The 4720-nt window shown below is 40.1% G+C and overlaps 1 long non-coding RNA gene across 1 annotated transcript; it reads right to left on the bottom strand.

The window, feature by feature from the left end:
* Positions 1 to 2473: 2473 nt before the first annotated feature.
* Positions 2474 to 3191, bottom strand: LOC127355638 (uncharacterized). The gene is made up of 2 exons (XR_007881793.1): positions 3104 to 3191; positions 2474 to 2765 (listed from the first exon to the last, which is right to left on the bottom strand). It is a non-coding gene; the product is annotated as an uncharacterized LOC127355638 (long non-coding RNA).
* Between the last annotated feature and the right edge of the window lie 1529 nt (positions 3192 to 4720).

Here is a 4720-nt window from a genome sequence, read left to right as displayed (position 1 = left end):
TTGCCCAACAATAGTCTCAATGCTCTCAACCAGTTGCGAGTGCAGTGTCACATTGTGTCATCCCGCTTGATGCCTGTGTCACCTTGCATCCAGAGCATGGAGCTAATGCTGAGTTAGGTGTTTGGATCCCACTGGGGCTACCCATGTAAGAAACAGCATGCATCCAGGGACGCACACAGTGCTTGGGGCAAAAAGATACATGTGTAACGTAGAACAGCAGATCTTTTGTTTCATCACATGCCCTTCAAATTACCCGCTGACTGGTACATTGTGTTTCCAGCTGAGGAACGAGCTTAACTGGACGTCAGCAATCAGTTTGAAAGATTTGTACCAGTATGTATGCTATCCTTAGTGGGCTACATTAGTTAGTGAGCAGAGGAATAAAAATGAGTGGATTAAGTGTTCTATTTGGGATCAGATTAGGAGCTAAAGCCCGGTGTGACTGACAGTATAATAAGCCCCAAAGATTCTGAATGTTGTAATCACTGTATCATTTCATTTGCCATTAGTGCAAACACATTTTTCTCTGGCTTTTCTTGAACATTGTCTGTCTTTGCATACTATATATATAATTTAGTTTCAACTTATATTCATTGATTTTTATTTTCCCTTTTCCCTTCTTCTTCCACCTCCCTAAGCTTCCTATTTCCCCCTCCATCTTTTTTTTTTTCTTCTGTCAGTCTTATCACTGTGCCCATGGCTTTCTTTTCTCTGGGGCTTTGATGGGTGCTGTGATGGCAAAATGATTGACAGGCTGAGCTGATTTCCACACACACTAATCATGACATCACCGCTCAGTCGATTTCGTTTCACATCACATCACATCACATCACATCAAAACAGGCTGATTGGAAGGTGAAAAAGACCAAAAGACAATTTCCTCCATATCTTTTTGAGAAAAGATTGTATATTATCAGTATAATTTACAGCAGAAGTGATCAGCTACACTTTGAAGTATTAAGAGTTTTTTGGAAAAAGACATAAACCTTAATCTACCATGCACTTTGAATTAGCTGCATTGTCTTTAAAGTGTTATATAAGTTCAGTGGAGTTGAAATACATTTTTTGATTGATTTCCATTCATTTTACTGAACTCTTCTATCTAACTATCTTACTGATTGTATAAGCAAGCACGGATGTAAAACATGCTTGAGATAGCTGATCCATCAGATAAACATCTTGTCAATTTTACAGTTTGTTGGAAAATGGGGGGAAAAAAAGGATGGAAGAACATCTGAATGCATTGAATTATTTGTCTATGTTTGGTTTTCTGCTCAATGCATCTGTCTCTCAAATCTCTGATGTCATTGTGAACTTCAACCCAAGGAGTTCAAAATGGGCTTTGCACACTTTTTTAATTTGCATGTAACCTTAACACAAGCTTGACTATAAGGCTATGGAATGGGCACTGAGATGGACTGCATATGTCAAGGAAGTTTCAAGTCTCTGCAACTTGATTTACATGTTGCGTAAATGACTGGAAACCAGTGGCGGCCTTGATGGTAGGATTAATTACTTAAGGCATGTTTTCGAAGGTCAGCAATAATTTAAAGCGCTCATAATTTGTAGTTAACAGGCTAAACCTCAACAGGCCAGTCACATTTTATTTTAGTTTAGCCCATTATTGTAACTAACAATATTGTGTGTTTCTGAAACCTGAGCTAATAGTGCACTTGCACGTTTTTCACATATAAAACACAACACAGCTGGATAAGTTCAGCAGTATTCTACACACTGAGCTAGAGCTGGAGAGCAAGTAAAATAGAAAGAAAAATGCTCAAAACATAAATAATATTACATTTTAGCAGTCTGTCTCTCTAGAAACAATGTCACAGTTAACATTGATGGTAACAGTTTTCATAGGAACTACTTTCCATGCATTTACACCACATGCAATAAACTGCATGGTTTTGCCCAAAACTGGACGGCATTAGCATAAAGTGGGCATGTCTGCACATGGGAGACTCGTGGGTACCCATAGAACCCATGTCTTAAGGTCAAAGGAATCACCTTGAAAATGGTAATTCCAGTTTTTTGCCTCATTTTGGAGCATTACTCTAGCTTTAAACTGGAGGCCGCTACAGCCTCTGAAAGCCAGTGTGGAGTGGCATAGGTAAGGATAATGGGGTGGCCAATCAAATTTCAGAGGTGGCCATTGCCACCCTAGTCCCACCCTCTGGACATGCTGCTGATGGTGATTTGTTGGCAAAAACATAACATGTTAACATTGATGTGGAATTATGTTTTTGTCTTTCCATTTAGGATTTTTGGTTTCCACCAACTCCTGAGTGAAGTTTCCAGCTCTGTAATAGCTTAATTCTCCACCATGTTCAAGTTGCTAACTTTGTCTTCCATTTGGTCAGGACTGATGAGGGCAGTGAGAGACAACCAAAACAGTAGAACCAAAACAATGAGCTGAAAGACGCCATAAACTCTGTGGAGAACTGCGGGGAAACACAGAATGAGGCAATAATTGATGATTGATAATTTATTGAGCAACTACTTTCATATTGCACAGACTTGTTTGATCCATTGTTCAAGTAAAAATATTCATCTGTGCAGCTTTAAGTGGATTTTGAGATATAAGGGACAAAGAACAGAACCATGTTGGTATGGGTAGTGATCTCATCTCATTTGCAGACTTCCTTCATGTATCTTGGGATGACGTAAAATTTTAAGACTTCTTTTATTGTATGACAGCAGAGCAGCATTTCACTCTTCGGCTGTGTGAGTCCCACTCCTCCACTGTACGAAGGGATTATTAACTATAAAGTGAAGGAAAGACATATGAAGACTGGTATTTGACCCCCATATAACTACCAAAGTTTTACATCTGGCTAATGCAATTAGGTATTATAGTCATCCCCCATCACTCTGTCTGTCTCTCTCTCTCTCTCTCTCTCTCTCTCTCTCTCCACACATGACTATATTATACTATAAATAGCTGCAGCGTTACCCCAAATCATCTTCTCACTGCAGGAAAAGTAGCGTTAAACCTAAATAACCATGCCTTTGCCTGACAGGCAAAAGGCCAATGTTTCACCTCTAAGCCTGACGCTAATCATGGTGACAATATATTAAAGAAATACACAAAGATACTCACAGCAGCTCTGTCATCTCTGACATTTCCCATTTTCCATCTTGTTATCTGCAGCCTTCTGTTGACATTCCCAAAACACGTGCAGAGCCAGAAAAAGTCTTAGGAGGATCTAAAAATAGCAGCAGCACACAGCTCAGCGTGCCCAATATGAGTGAGCACGTTTTTAATATCTGCTCATTAAATATGCATGAAATTAAGTACTCTAGACTCCACTGTTTATTGAGTGATGAGCATTGTTTTTCAATTCATCAACTCCCTGCACCCAGCCCCCACCCAAAACTGTTTTTCTAGTTCAATATAGATGAATAATGCTTGACTGACTGACACGTGAATGGTACCAAAACAGGTGTAATTATTACAACACGGTGAAGTATTTTCTATCATAAAAACAAGCACGTACCGTACTGTCAGACTTTCTTGTGTTTTCTTGGAAATACTCATTAGTATCATTCCAGTTACTACGATTAGACAGTCCTATCATGATTAAGTGATAGGATACATATTTCCCTTGATCTCCTAACTTTAGAAAAAGAGTACACCTTCTGTCTATATAGCTATTTTAATCATGGTTTGAGTGATTGATCGTCAAATCTGCACATTTTCTGTGTGAAAATCTATATGTCATAGGGCTCTTTGAAGGGGGGGGGATGTTTCTCTGCTGCTTTTTCTCATTAAACTGTGCTCATATAATGATCTGTGCAGGTGCCACTAATTCAAATGTGGGTCATCACTCATAACCCCACAGACTGGGCAGCATACGCCACAGTAGATGGTGGCAGATCTGACCAAACTTCATACATGTGTTTCACAAAGACCAACTGTCTCTAGCAGAGTCTTCTCATCAATTTGCAATGATTTCACTATGCCATATCTGTGGTAAAATAGGCACCAATGTTACCAGGCAGCTAAATTCCCTTTGCTGAATTGGCTCCAGTGACAACCTCTATAATCCGAAGGGACAGGTGTTGCCATGACAACAGCTTGCCCTGAGCTGAGCTGGCAAAGCTTACAAACAAATGACTACATGAGTGAAAAAACCCTATGTCTGTGCCAAATATGTGTGTAAAGAGAACACAAGGCATTCTGACTCCTTTGCTGCTCTGGAAGTTAAAAACTTATCCAAGCCCTCACTCAGGGCCTCAAAACGAGAGCTAGAGACACAAGGTGGGTACCCCACAGTGGGCATGAAATGACCTTGGATATAGCAGGACTCAGTACAGGAGCTGTGGACCGAGAGTGCATGGTGCTCTATTGGCTGAAAATAAAACTAATAATAGAGCTACTGTATCTTACGTGAGAGCACAGCACCACCACCAAATGCAAAAGGCCTGAAGTGCTTCAAGCAAAGTGAATCCATGAGGAAGTTACTGTGCTGATGATAGCCAACAGTTCCAGTCACTTCTTCAGATTCCCATCATAGTAAGTGGTTGACTGGACAGCTGCAGTATGTGCAACATGCATGGACTCAAGTTGTGCGTTAAAGTTGCAGACTTTCATCCACATCAGTTATTCCCACTGAGGGTTACAGTGTGCGCTGCTTTTACAGATAGGGCTTAATTAGAAAGGCTTGTCTTGTTTTTCCAAATCCCTACTTGTTTATTTGCTCTTTGCTTGTTATCA

This window comes from Dicentrarchus labrax, unplaced genomic scaffold, assembly GCF_905237075.1.
Source record: "Dicentrarchus labrax unplaced genomic scaffold, dlabrax2021, whole genome shotgun sequence".
In the NCBI taxonomy this organism is placed as follows: domain Eukaryota; kingdom Metazoa; phylum Chordata; class Actinopteri; family Moronidae; genus Dicentrarchus; species Dicentrarchus labrax.
Note: the sequence above shows the minus strand (reverse complement) of the source record. Positions and strands in the feature narration are given on the sequence as shown.